The sequence below is a fragment of the Amborella trichopoda genome, chromosome 1 (genome assembly GCF_054954075.1).
Source record: "Amborella trichopoda isolate Santa Cruz 75 chromosome 1, AtrichopodaSantaCruz75HAP2 v2.0, whole genome shotgun sequence".
Classification (NCBI taxonomy): domain Eukaryota; kingdom Viridiplantae; phylum Streptophyta; class Magnoliopsida; order Amborellales; family Amborellaceae; genus Amborella; species Amborella trichopoda.
In genome coordinates, this window is record NC_142336.1 from 44,507,307 (window position 1) to 44,523,650 (window position 16,344).

The window sequence follows — 16,344 nt, forward strand, 5'->3', positions numbered from 1 at the left end:
TTCGTATATGTGTATATGTATGTGTGTTTTTTTTTCCCTCTTTTTGACGATGTGGTTCGATGATTTCACACTTATCTTGTTATGATTTACGCCATGGACACTGATGTGGCTAATTTCAATTCAGGATTTTCATGGCATTGGGTTTAGTGTTGGGATTCATTCATATTTTTAAGTAATTATCCGTGGCTCACTCGATTCTAGAGGGAGATCTATGTTGTGCACAGTTGGTAATTGTTTCTTATTTTTGAGCCATTATTATTTCATATTTTGCATTCCACTAAGATAAGATTGATACAATTAAATGCCCCAACTTCCAAATTGAATTTACCTATTTTCAATAATTAAGAAATTGGGTAATGATCATTTATTTTCTCCAATTGAGAAATTTGGTGTTTCTCATTTCATGAAGTGTTTATTTGTTTTTAAAGTATAATATTCATGTTTTTATGACATGGGTTGCGTTTATTTTTGTGCAATAATTGTAAAGACTATTCATTTTGGTTATACTTTGATTTCAATTTTAAACGGTCACTATTTTAGAAGGCACTCGTTTGAGTAATAACAATGGCTACTAGTTGGGTGGGGTTGCTTCATCTTTATGGTGGTTCTTTCGAGCAAAGTAAAAACGCTGGGAGAAATTAGTAGAAAGGTGGGAATTTGAAAACCAGAGCATATAATGGAAGCAACTCATTAGAGTAACCCAAAACACAGATGGGACTGCCGCATCTTGTGACCAAGCAATATGACCATTAAATCTCAAGAAAATGATGATTTCGTGGAATTAAATTATGCTAGTGATGAGACATGTATGCCATGATGGCTTCCGATGTACATGTATGTATGTATGTGTTGCAAACCGGCTTCCGATGTACATGTATGTATGTGTTGCAAACCAACCTTCTGAACCATCATCCAAAATGAAGCACATGTATGCTAGCCAGACTTCGATATTGAGATAGAGATTGAAAGTGAACTTGATGACCAGTATCTATTGGAAAGTCCATGCAGTTCAATCCACTCGCAAGTTCATCTACATGTTGGACAAAGATTTCGAATGTCAAGGTACTCCATGACTTGGTAGATTATGGAACATACCGAACTTTTGTCATCAAATACCTAAAAAATATCAAGAGCGTGTTGTTGCATTCTGCGCTGGAAAGGGGTGCGCATAGCAAGTGCACTACTTTAGAGTTACTCCCATAAAGTATTCTAGGGTTTTAGAGTTCATAAATGACCACACATGTACAAGACCAATGAGAAGGGGTCATCAGCCATTAGCACGAAGCAAATGGGTTGCTAGAAAAATCAAAGCCCATTCAACTGACCAAATAATCCAAAGATATTGCAAATAATGTCTTCCGTGAACATGGTGTGTCATTTTCATACATGCAAGCGTAACAGGGGAAGTAGTTGTGATGGAAACAATATAGGGGTCACATAAATAGTCATATATAGAGTTACCCCTACACATTTTTAGGAGTCACCAACCCCCGAACTGTAGGGTATGTATGGACAAATTCTCTCTACATATTTGAGCATTTGTTTCTATGCTTTTGTCCACAGCTCTCTGTGGATTTCTATATGGTTGTAGGCCTCTTATAGTCTTGGATGGGACATTTCCTTAGGGGAACATACAAGGGATCCTAGTGTGCTTTGTTAGAGTAAATGCTGATGGTGCCATGTTCCCGATTGAGATTGTCATTGCGGAGAAAGAGGGCACCAATAGATGGGTGTGGTTCTTACATATTTGTGAGAGTTGTTAGATGAATGGTAAGACTTGCCTCACCTGAAAAATTATTTCAAACTATAAAAAAGGTTGCTTGGGCAGCAGGAAGGAAGTATGAGATCCTTGAAGATAGGAGGTATATTAAAGATTTGGATTAGTGGACATGCCCCTGCTTGGTGTGGAAAACCAGTGGTTTGCCCTGCAATCAAGCAATTGTCGCTATAAACCACTGGCACCTTCCAATAATGGCCTTTTGCCTACTTATTTCTATATTCTAATTTGTAAGATAGTATATTCAACTAACTTCCATTTTGTACCAAACAATGTTCTTTTCTCTGGAGTTCAAAGACAATGCGACTCCCTAGTAGACCAAGAAGCAGTAGAAACAGACGAAAGAGAAATACATCAGCACTTACTTCTACAAGCATTGTGGTGCCGAGAGCTAGAATAAGAGGATATGTAGAGAACCAATTGATGAACCTAGGCCTGATACATATGAAAAAGAGAGCGACTTTCTTTATACTTCGGACAAAGCAAGTGAGTCTGGGGAATTTGCCCATAGCACTTTAGACCAAGAATAACACTCATGTTTGTAATTTATTTGTGTGTATTGACAAATGATCTTTTTGTTATTTATATTCTAATGCATATAGGTTTCTCTGAAGAGAGTGTCCTTTAATAATATAAATATACAAGCTTGCCTTATATAAACAAATACAGACGATAAGACTAGAAATAAATCTTAGATATCTATACTATACCCAAGCTTATCATAAAATATAAAATATTTGATCTATTATTCTCATATATATTGATTACAATATACACCTTCCATATTAACCTGATAGACAATATATACTTTCTTTTCACACTCCCCCTCAAACAGAAGATGCTATGAGACAAAGCAGTTAGAGTTTGAACACTAAGTTGCGGAAACTAGCAGGTGGAATTTCATGTGCATTCCCAGATTGATTAACAGAGCAACATCAGAACGGGGCAAGCTTAAACAATGGCAATAAGCCTCAGAAACAAAAGGGCTTGAATAGAGTAGGATTGAGCAACAAACGAAAACTTCAAATCTTCTTCAGTGACAGAAAAATAGTCAAGCCAACCGAGAAAATAGAATGGCATTTGGAAGTGCTAACAGAAATTGGTGCATATCCATGATCGATTCGGTAGCTCGTAGAAAGACATAAATAATCGAATAACAAAACAACAAATTTGCTCATATAGAAAAGAACATGATCGAGTAATAGACTCGATCTTATAAGAATGAAGATGAATGTGGCTCTGATACTATGTGAAGAGTCACATGTTTCTCTAAAGAGACTCAGTGTCCATTAATTAATATGAATATGCAAGCTTGTTTTATATAGACAAATACAAATGAAAAGAATAAAAATAAATCATAGACACATATACTATACCCAAACTTACCATAAAATAGCAGATATAGGATCCATTATTCTTGCATATACTAATTGCAATATACATCTTTCATATTAACCTGATAAATAATATATATTTTCCTTTTACAATTGTAATCAGTATATATGAGAATGATAGATAATATATACTTTCCTTTCACAATATTTTCATTATTCTATGGATGAATATAATGAGGTACTATTGTCTATGGATGAATGTACAAATTATCTATCACTATCTCTAATATTTAAAACCTTCCCTCAATATCTTGTACTTTTTTAAATTTTATTGAAGTCAATTAGATTTTGCATTTAAGTAGAATTAATTTTGAATGTTTTATGAAAACTAATATGAATATCAATTTGATAACTATAAGATGTATGAGAATATTACATTTTGCTAGCAAACCTAATCAGTTATGACAAAACAAGCTGACACGACCCCGCCTCTGACCTTCCTACCGTACTTGCCGGAGGGCAACAAGGTGTGGAACCACGACCAAAGGTAGTGAATGCCACTCATGTGGGAGTGCGTCAACGTTTTAAAAAGAATGAATCAAAGCAAACCACGAAAGAAAAAATAATCTCCACTCACACAACCACAAAAATAAAACTAGAAAACCAAGTTTCAGACTGTATATATATATATATATATATATATATATATATATATATATCCAAATGTATCACAAATATATCCAAGGCTTCAAAGGCTCAATAACATTTACATGGCTTTAATACAAACAAGAACTACATGGCCAAACTGCCCTATAAAATATACAATAAAAAAGAAGCTTTCACAAAGTGTACGCGGCTCCAACTGTCAGCCACGATCACCAAACCGCCCGTCCACAACCCGCGAGCGACGATTGTATATAGGTGAAAGTTAGAGGAGTGAGCTATGAAGCTCAGTAAGTCGATCAAGGTGTCATGTATTCCTGCCTACACAAAGTAATTCTTAATTGTACTCAAGGTTCATACAATTCTTATAGCATGGAGTCATGTATCACAATTTTATTAGCAAGGTGTCGTGAGTGATCCCTTTCATAGTGGAGCAATCGCAAATTAGATATCAGATATCATGTGAACTAACAGTTTATCAAATCTTTCCATCATGAGCATAATAACAGATCAATAAATCAGGCAAACACATATCAACCACAAGTAATTCTAATATTGCCTACTCCCGAAGTAGAAGCTCTATTCATCAGACCAAGTCAATCACATTGCTTAGGACATCTACCATCACTCAGGAGGGAAACAATAACAAATGAATGACCCATTTCGTAATGCCTTTACACACACACAATCCCCAGAGCTCTTTGGGGCTTTTGATAGGCGGTGGCCTTGCAAAACACGACCCTCATTTGTTCTGTAGCTAGAGGGCGTTACACCACCAACGGATGACCTATTGTGGAGTGTCATACACATATATTGGTGGGCACGATCCTCCCATGTGACTTACATCCTAACTCTCGTCCTATCATGGGCAGTTAAGGAAAGATTTCAACTGCCGACACAACTTTCTTATCATATCACATTACACTACCAACGGATGAGCCATTGCGTATTGCCTCATATCACATTCTTATCATATCATATTACACTACCAATAGATGGCACATTACATAGTGCTTCACATATTTCTTATCATATCATCTTATACTACCAATGGATGACCCATTGCATAGTGCTTCACACATTTCTTATCACATATTGCTTCACATATTTCTTATCATATCATCTTATACTACCAATGGATGACCCATTGCATAGTGCTTCACACATTTCTTATCATATCATCTTACACTACCAATGGATGATCCATTGCGTAGCGCTTCACACAATTCTTATCATATCATCTTACACTACCAATAGATGACCCCTTGCATAGTGCCTTAATACATTTAATCACAGAGTTTGCTTTCATATCATACTAGAGCATGTACATATCATATCAGAGCATGAGCATATCATATCTTAACAGAACATGCCTTACTACATGCATCCATATCATAATAGAGCATACTTCATTTCATAGCAATGCATATTTTCCTTTCATAACAAAATATGCCTCATTGTCATGCATTCATTTCATAACAGAACATGCTTTCATGCACACATATCATAACAGAGCATGTCATACTACATGCATTCATATCAGAGCATATCTCATTACCCTTCATTCATTTCATAACTGAGCATCTCGTACTACATGCATTCATATCATAAAAAAGCATATTTCATTATCATGCATTCATATCATAACCGAGCATGTCTTACTACATGCATTCATATCATAACAGAGCATACATCTTTTATCATGCATTCATATCATAACTGAGCATGTCTTACTACATGCATTCGTATCATAACAAAGCATATCTCATTATCATACATTCATATCATAACTGAGCATGTCTTACTACATGCATTCTTATCATAACATAGCATATCTCATTATCATCCATTCATATCATAATTGAGCAAGTCTTACTATATGCATTCGGATCATAACAGAGCATATCTCATGCATTCATATCGTAACTGAGTATATCTCATGTGCACATACTAGCTCAAAAGGTGTCATCGGGTTACTTTTCTGGTTTTTCACAGTATATATAGTCCACCTTTAAAGGCATAACATGAAATTCAGAAGTCATTTAGACCCAAGACCACTTTAATAATAATCTCGGCTCATGAAAACATAATTTTTGTGAAGGGCGTGACCTCAAATTTTGGCTTAAAGCTTATCAAACTGCTTGGTATTTTTGGACTATAGCTCTTGTTTTTAAAGCAAGAATTTCAGTGTGATATTCTTAAAGAACAATAGGCATAACTTTCAAATTACAAGAAATTTTATCATTATTTCAAGACTATTTTTAAAATAGACTCATTTATCTTTTATTTAGAAGTAGTTTGACTTCATTCTGATATATTTTGGTCAATGAACAGTCCTACACAAAAATATAAAGTTCCTTGAAATTCATTTCACAATCTTGACATACTTTAGAAAATGGCTCATAACTTTTAAACCAAAAGCGATATTGATAAGAGGTTTTTTCCATCTTAAAAGAAATTCAAAGAGGTACTTTTCCACAAAAATTTATGATCAACATAGATGTTTTTTTATACTCAATCGATCACACAAATGGGAGGTACAGTTCTGGAAAATTCCTGTCTTCACTACAGAATTTTTCAGTGTGACATTCTCATATAAAAATGAGCATAACTTCCAATCCACATAAAATTTATCATAGTTCCAATATAATTTTTAGAATAGACTCATTTATCATTCATTTAGAAGTAGTTCGATCTCATTCTGATATATTTTGGTTAGTGAACAATCCCACACAAAAATACCTAATAGTTTTAAAAATTCATTTCACAGTTATGACATACTTTAGAAAATGACTAATAACTTTCAAACCAAAAGATGTATTAATAGGATGTCTTTTCCATCTTAAAATAAATTCAAATGGGTACTTTTTCACAAAATTTTATGATCAACAGAGATGTTTTCGATACTCAACCAATCACACAAATGAGAGTCACAATTCTAGAAAACATGACATATTTTGGCAAGATTTCAATAGCATATATCCACACCCATATTCACCATCACATTCATATTCATGCATGAATTTCACACTTGATGAACTAAGTAAACATGCATCAAATAAAATCATATAATTATGGAAGCTAGATCTACTTACAACACTAAGTGAACTCCAAAATGGCCACACATGTTTCTCTTCAAAAATACCAAGTTTCTTAAGGCTAAGAGGGATGACGTAGGTGAGAGAGAGCAAACCTCATGGAGGGGTGTGAAGGGGGGGTTTAAATAAGCAAAAGAAGGGGGCAGCAGCATGCAGCTGATATTTGGCATACAAGGGGCATGCAAGTGCCACATGGCATCCAAGAAGCATGCAAGCAATCATGAGAGAGAGAAGAAGTTCCCCTGGACTGTCGTGCTCGGCGGCTTCCATATTCATCTTCACTTGACGGCTTCTCTGCTCAGCAGCGTCGCTCTCGGCGGCATCGTGCTCAGCGGCTTCCATGTTCGACTACTTCCATCTTCATCTACGCTCGGCGGCTTCCATGCTCGGCAGCATCGCGCTCGGCAACTTCCATGCTAGGTGGCTTTCATGCTCGGCAGCGTCGTGCTCGGCAGCGTTGCTCTCGACGGTGTTGTGCACGACGGCGTTGCGCATGGCGACGTTGCGCTCAAGGATGTTACGCTCGGTGATGCACTGATTCTCCAGTGCTTACGCGCCATATCACCTGTGCCAACGACCCGCCGATGTACTACCAAATGCAAGAAAATTCCTGGTCCTTACACAACGATATATATATATATATATATATATATATAAAGTTAGGTAATGACATGTGTTAGTGGGTGGTGAGTTGATATTGCATAAGTTGGAGGGATGCATTTACTAGAAGCCAAAAAGAAATAGAGAGAAGAAGAAGAAAAAACAAAACAAATCAGACATAGAGGCTCTTTCTCTCAAAGTTTTTTTTGTTTTTTCTTGGTATACTACTATATAGTATGAGGTCAATAGCTTGGACTACATTATGTTACTGCTCCTTCTCCAAATAACATAGGGAGAACAAGCAATTCAAGGTTCAATAGATTATATCGCATTATGTTAACTTTTCTTCTTTTCTTTTTAGTTACAGAAAGCAATATTAGGTTTGTAACCTCGAACAACTCACTCTCTTAGCAATTTACTATATGTTGTATATGTGAAAGATGATAAGAGAGAGAGTTGTGAAGATAAATTACCCGATGAGACGAAAAGACTCCTTTTCGTGCCCTAGGTTTAGAGAGACCTTGCCCTTTTAATGCTCTTGAGCCATGGTAGTTTTAGAGAGACCTTGCCCTTTTAATGCTCTTGAGCCATGGTTTTAGAGAGAGACAAGCTCATTTCCAATCTTCTGCCTATGCCACTCAGAGAGAGAGAGAGAGAGAGAGGATAGACTATTTTGAAAAGCATATAAACTTTCAAAAGATAGGGATAAGTTTTATTAGGTCACCATTAACTTCTTTGGAGCAAGCTAGTCAGTGAGTCCCAATACCAACCTTGAGCTTGAGATCCAATGGTGATCCTTAGGGTATGATTCAGTTAGGTCTGGCGACCTATAGAGACATTATTATACATACATGTAGACACCCAAACTGATCGAGAAAACTGTACAAAAACCAAAATTTCCTAGAATAGTTACCCAAAGATCGGAACCATCCTAAAAACACCTAAATGAACCACACCCCAGCGCCTAAACCATTGAGCAGAGCTCAGGACCCAGAAGAACAACCTCATGAGCAGAAAGAGGCCCAAAATAAGATATCTAGAGAAAACTATGTCAACTACATTGAAATCTCCATCAATGAAGGTCCTAACAGTGGTTGTAAGGCGGTGACATAAGAAACTCAGTTAGGACCTCCATTAACAACTATGACAATAGTGACCTATTCTGATTGGCCAGATTTGCTGTCAATCGCCCAAACATCGAAATGCAAAAAAATTTCATAATTACATGTGGCAAATGGTATCAGCTTCATTGACGTTGTTGCGACGTCTCCTGATTGGCCAAGTTAACTGCTAATCGCCTAACAACGGAATGTGTGAACTAAACTGAATGATTCTGTCAACAAAGTTGACAACGTTGTTTACCTACCCGAGCTTTTTTAATTGGCCGGAATCACCGCCTAAAATAAGTCCTAAGATGGATAGATGGTGGTGTGATAGGCACATGATTGCTTTACTAGGGTTAGCAAAGTCGTCAACACTATTCACAATTTCTATATGGCCCAAATTCTAGCCTAAAATGCTACCAGTCTCTCCAGCGGTGGTACCAGCATCGTCATGTCTCCAACAAATCACCACTCAAAATCACACATGTCATAATCTCGTAGATGGTGTATTACACAATCCATAATGATTATAGTATAATGAAGGTGTTAATGTTGTTGATGAACATTTCATTTGTGATGGGCATCAACGACCCAAATTTGATCTCAGATTTTGACGATGATTAGATGTGATACATGTCTATCAATTGGGACGAACCCCCCCCCCCCCCCATGCTGCCCCCTCTCCCCCTATTGCAAGAGAGAAATTTTGGCCCCTAATTTGTATCATTTTGAAATGCTTAGAATTTTTATGTATTACACCTAGATTCTGTCCCTCTGAACCCCGAACTTGGACCATAACCTGGACCTAACCCTGCCTAAGCCTATCTCTCGACCCCCTAGCTAAAACTTCAACTTGGCCCACATTCACCTCGAGCGTAGAACATATGATGGACAAGAAAAGTGGAGCCTGGACTGATCCCGAACTGACACCGTCTCTGGGTGTCGTTCCTAGGGGGCCGGCCTCAGGTATATTTTCCTTTCATTTATTTATTTCATTTTGTTTCAATTTTGGTTCTATTTCAAAATCTTTTTAAAACCTCCCTCTCCCCGATTTCTAGATCTTATGCCCAAGCTTCAGATTTAGCGCTACTAGAAATCGGCTCAGCCGGCCGTTCGAGTTAAAGAGGGTTTGTTGTTCTGACCTTTGCCCTAACTGTAATTTCATTGGACCCATCCTCCATCACTCTCTTTTTTGATGAGTTTAGACTCGAAAACCAGGCGAGGACTGCAGTCCATGCCAAAATATTTTAGTATAAACACTACACGCCTACATGTCTACATATAAAAAATATATATGTATACATACAGATACACACGCGTACATGCACACAGACACACACAATGGATCCCTACTTTTCAAAGTGCACACTAGTGTATACGTTGTTTGGCTTATATAATATTTATTCATATGTATCTCTATTTTTAGCAAAATTTATCATAATACACCCAACTTATCAACTATTTGTAGTTTCATTTCTTCAACTATTACAACTTACAATCATGTACATTTTGATGGGATTTTTGCAATTAAACTAAAAAAATGAGTAAAATGTTATAGTTCATCTGGTTGGCTATTAAAATTTCCTTTATTTTAAGTTTTTAGAGAAACATGATGGATAGAATAATTTACAATATATCCATAAGAAATAATAAATGTTTATTATGGTTTCTATATTAATAATTGTGACATTATGAATGCTATTCAAATCACACTACTTGCTAAAAGATATGGATCGATCCATTCTTTTTCCTATTCAGAGATCAGTGCTTGTCTCTGTATCCGCACATCAAAATTCTTTGCAAAAAAAGAGAAATAACCAACAATAAAATTAAACGGCCTCCACTTGAGGCAACCTGGGCCCAAGTCGACCCAAGCTATAGATCTTATGATTCTGCACAAAAAACTGATACTTTAGTTAAAAAAATAAACACATGTTATAACGCAATTGCTTTTTTCGTTTTCTTTTTTTTTGGAAAAACAAACACATTATAATGTTTTTTTTTTTGTGGAAAAAACAAACACATTATAATGCAATTGCTTTTTTCTTCTTTTTTTTTTGAAAAGTCAATAACTATTTATTGATTAGTCAAAAATGATTTACATGTGTGTATCATTGTACAAAATTACCACAAAGGATTATACAAAAAGTTGATCATTACCTGTTTTATCATAGAAATTCTCTCATTGTCAAAATCACCCACTATGGAAACTTTTTCTCAATCGACACAATTGAAGGAGGTTTGTTCCCCCTTGAAATTTCTGATTTTTTCCACAGATGTTTGCAACTAGCAGAAGGTTTATTGTTCTCCATTAATCCATTAGATGATGTTATTTTAATCTCCTTCCATAATTAACAATCTATTCATGTATGACATTAACTTCAAGACATATAGCATCATTTATATTCCACCTTATTTCCAAACTATGGTATGGAGGGTGTTGAGAAGGTGAGGATATATCATTCCTTGTAATTCCTTAGCATTTCATCCTTTTCTCATTTGCAAAGCATGGTATTAAGTAGCGTTGTGTAAGATGCAATCTAATATGTTTGTGAGACACCAATTCCTTAATCTAAATGACCATTGCATTTCTCTCCTTGATCCCTCTGCGATCTTGCTTACTCTGTCATCTAGACTCGTATTCTTAGTTATAAAGGTATGGTATTGGGTACTCATATCCTTTCAGAAGCATGTTGCCCAACCACTCCCCACCAATATTCAACATACCATATGAATAGCCCTCTACTACTATTTATACTACTATTGATGAGACTCTTTACTATCTCAGTAGTGAATTAGCCACTCCTTCCCAACCCTTATTTGCAGGTTATTACCTCCTTGCATTGTTGTTTTCATTATTATACATTGTGTCATCGCCATTTTGTTAACAATGCTTCATTTATTAACCTTAGCTTTCTAATCCTCGGGACCCCTTTTGCTACGTACTTCATTCTATCTCACTAATGGGAACTTGTTCATGATTCACTCCCCCTAAAAGGCCTTCTTCATCATGGTTGCAAGTACATTTGCCATTTAAGTTGGGATTATAAATACAACATATAACAGATTGGAAGGTTAGATGTAGTTAGTTAATTAATGTAATTCTCCCCCCTTGGAGAGAGGAAGTTGGCCTTCCAAATGCCTAGCTTATTACACAAATTAAAGCATTATGAGTATCATGCCGTCCAATACTGATAGACCTAGGTATTTGTATGATGCTTTATCCATCCTATGCCTTACATATGCAGAAACTCAAACTTTTTAGCATAGACAACAATAGCTTCCTCTACAACAGCTTCGTAATTCTTGCCTACCCCCTTTTTTTTTTTTTTTTGACAAGGTTACATATGAATGGAACTTGAGATGTCAAGCAATGAAAAATCAGCCTCTACCATCTTCACCCAAACCCGATTCCTAAAAATATAAGCTTGTCCACCCTATTTTTCAAATGTCTCTTATGGTATTTCCACTCTTTAGGTTTGTCCTTGCAAGAAAAACTTAGTTATGTGCAACTTCTCAAGGAAATAAGGAAATTTAACAAAAATCACTAGCTTGTCAGCAATTTAACAGTTTCCTCGTTTTTAACTTGATTATGTATTGTGTTCCGGTGGAAGCAATAGTATACATCTACTCCCTTAGGTAAATGAACTACTTCTAAGGATTTTTTTATATGAAAATTTGGGAAATGCCTAATATTTACTTGATGATTATTTTCAAAAGAGAAAAAATGAATTTTAAGCTTTCTAACAGTTGGGATCTTGCCCACACAAATTTGGACCGTCTCTGTTCAATCTTTAGAGATTATTTTTTCTAAGTGCATAGAGAGTGCAATTCGAAAATTATATTTAGTAAGGTCAGTCTATGGGTTGAAAATGCCATAGCCCCAAAATTTGGGGTATTACAATCGAAGAAGTATTTAGATGATATGCTCCTTTAGGAATATGAAATCTTTTGACTTTCAATTAGTCCACATCATGTCCATGTCTATTTTTATGGATATCTTAAAATTATATAAAAATATGAGGAAAATGTTAAATAGTTTATCTCTTTTACATATTTGATAAAAGAAAATTGCTTCATAAGACTTGGACCACATTTCTACAATATGTGGTCCAGAGATATAAAGCATTCATCTTAAAGATGGATGCAAATAGGTGGTCCATCTAAAAACAAATATAACTAACGATACAAATATTTTTTTAATATAATTATTATTTCTAGTTTTTAATTGTTTTTTTCATACTCATGATCTCCATGTTAAAGATTATATAATCTTTAAAAATTAGGATCAAATTATATTTAAAAATATATATATTATCAATCCTGCATTTCTACAATATACGGGCCAGTCGCATAGAAACCACGCCCTTTGATAAAAGGATAATCTACAATTCATAGCCATTCAAAATACAAATGTTAGTATTAGAATGAGTTATAAAGGGTAGATTTACTAATATATAATTTTTTTATAAAATAAGTTATTTGTTATGGTATTTTACTCATCAAGTAAGGGTGTATGTAGGAAATTTTACTAAAAGATATGGGTATTCTACAAATAAAGTTCTAGGACAATAACTTTCAAAGTACTATTGTAACTTTGAAAAAAATTTAAATTTACTATTACTTAATTATTACATTACCTATTGAATAATTTTTAAATAAATAATAATACTTTTTTGATAAATACACCTATCACAACTTATTCCAATATTACTCTTTCTATTTTGAGGGTTGTTAACTCTAAACAAACCCTTGATATATTTCCCTTCAAAATATGAGCTTTTTACAAAGTTCCTTTTTTTTATCAAAGGAAACAGTTCATATAGAGCTGAGGCTCTAAACAATCAAATTAGAGCCCACCTCAAAAATTTCACCAGAAGAGGTTGTTTTGATGCCCAAATATCTCCAAATTGATCATCTTGACATCAAGATACATGGACATGAGAAAAAAATGGATTTCAAGTTTTAAAAATAGTGCATCTTGTAAAGCATTTTTAAACCATCAATTTTCTAGATTTTCAAGTTTTCATAGATATGCTCGATCGACACTATTTTTGAAGCTTTAAGTTTTATAATTAAAAATATATATATATTTTAATGCTATCACAAAGATTTCCAATACTAAAACTGTCTCGATATTATTTGAAAGTGCACTTTACATTGATTGTTTACAGCTCCAACTCTATACAAACCAGAATATCCGGGGTTACAATCACCCAAAAAAAAAAAAAAACCCCGGGTCATTGTCCTTGTGGAGTGCCCGTGTCATGTTACTTACATCCCAAAACTTTTTCCCTATTTGTCTGTATTTGCAGGTTAGGATTTGTTGATCATGGGTGATGATACATCATGTCAATTACATATAACAGTACTTTCTTGAACCTAAAGTAATGACGTATAAGAGAGGCTGATTTGTAAACAAGAGGAGGGGTCCTACTCCAACCCTTTCCTCTGGCTACAATCTTTCTGCATATTATTGTCCCATTCACTCCCTAAGTCCTGATGCATGTTACGCTTCATGTTGCGTTGCAATCCAAAAGTTGGCATGACATGTGGTATGAGGCCCAAAAGAGAATAAGGGACCACTTCCTTTACATTCATTTCTAAGTCATACCCCATCACCACACCATGCCCTGTCTTGCAAACATTCATGTTGGCTTGGAGAAGGTCCTTTTTAAGCCACCTTTGCATATTCCCACACCAATATTGAAGACCCCTTTTTTTTTTTTTAATATTGAATACTTGAATGTAGAAAAAGGTTTTTCACCATCCTATGCTTTCTTGGCATTCGTTCATGTTTGTTTAGTGGGAAAGTACTTTTTGAGAAAGTTTTTACTTGTTGGATTGTTTGTTTGGGTGTTGTTTGCATAATGTTGCAACTTTAAACAATCAAAGCAAGGTGCACATCCAAATTTTATCATAAGATGTAATTTTGGTGTTAAAAGTTCTTAGGATTGTCATAGAATGTATTTTCATATCTAGTTATAAAATTTTAAGCTCTAAAAACGATTCAAATCCAGTAGATCTATAACCATATGAAAATATTGAAAATAGATGGTTCAAATAATATGTTACAACATGCACTACTTTTTGGATTTGATTTTTTTTTTCATGTTCATGCATATCGATGTTGAGATGATCAGTTAGAGGGATTCCCAACATCAAAACAGTCTTTTCCAATGGTTTTTTTGAGGTGCACCTTAAATTCTACATTTTAAAGTTGCAACCTTATATAACCTTTTTTATTGGTGTTTTCTCACGTTTATTTTATGAGAAAGTGGTAGTTAGTGTAGAAGTTAGGAAAGTGCATCTCCACCCACCTCCCCCTCCCCCTCCACTTTTTATTTATAGTTCTGAGCTTTTAAGGTTAAAATGTAAGAAAAAAGCTACTTTGCCCATTTAAGTGGAAAAATACTTTTCTATGATGGAAACGTTCTTTCAAGGAAAAATCTTTCCGTGAACAAACTTTCCAAATATGCTCTGGAAAGCATTGTCTCAAAAAACAAGTGCCCCCAATCCTAACCCCTCACTACGAAAACTCGTTTACAGTCATCACAAATTTTATTGCGCATCATGAGATTGTACAACGTAATTCCACTTACATTTAACAAAAGAAGAAGGTCATAATCACCCTTAATCATCATATTAAAATTTGATTGCATGAAGTTTGTTAAAATGTTTGAGAAAAATTTTCCTCGACTCAGAACCAAGGCAATGAAATATCTACTTAATTTCACATTTAACGGCCAAAAACGATTGTGATCTCCTGATAAGTAGAGCAACTAGTGTTACTAAAAAAAAAATTTATCATGTCATGCATATGGAGAAGCATATATTCATACACTAACAATAATGTGTACCGCTCCCACCCTTTTAATCTCTCGCCAATGTTGATCTGTGACTCCTACACATGTACCCCTTGAAGTGACCAAATGCATATTGAATTGCCACCTAAATTCTCATAACATGGAAACTCACAGACATGTACCTCTTGAAGTGACCAATTGCATATTGAATTGCCACCGAAATTCTCATAACATGGAAACTCACAGGTTGTTGACATAGGAGCGTTTCCTACGATAATTGTCACATTCCCAAGCATCTGACATATTTTTTTTAAAAAAAATAGGTTCGGTGTCTAATTAGACTCGAAAAGAACAAGGGTTAGGTATAAAAAGACGTGGTTTGAAAAGATATGGAGATTCATGACCTCACTGAAAGTATGATCGTTAATAGAGCAGAATGATGGATCAAGATTTATGCAGCCAACTCCAGTTAATTAGAAAAAAAACTTATAATAATTTCGATAATAATAAAAAGAATATGAGGATCATGAAGCGGTCTTCTCGGACAAAGGGAGTGAATGTTAGAAAAGGACATATGAATTAGTAAAAGGGCTGGCATGTGCTTCCAATTTTTGAATTAAATCTAGTAAATGAGCTTACCTCACCATGCTTCTTACCGTTGGCGAGAGGGGTGGTCCATGGCCATGAGCATCGTATTGGTGCTCATTGATTAATTGCTTGGCACTGCCTTCACAAATGCGTCCTTGTCGACATATCACTCTCTTCCCTCTTATCATCCTCCATTGCTCCCTGCTTTCGGACATTCTTATAACTTCTTTCTTTCTTCAACCCTAACGTCTCTCTCAAACCAATTATGCGATAATAATTTTACGACACAAAAACAAAAAGGGAAAATACAAATGGCTCTATTTTTCAAAAAAATTATGTTCAAGTTCTTGTCACCTTGCATCTTTTTTTTTGTTC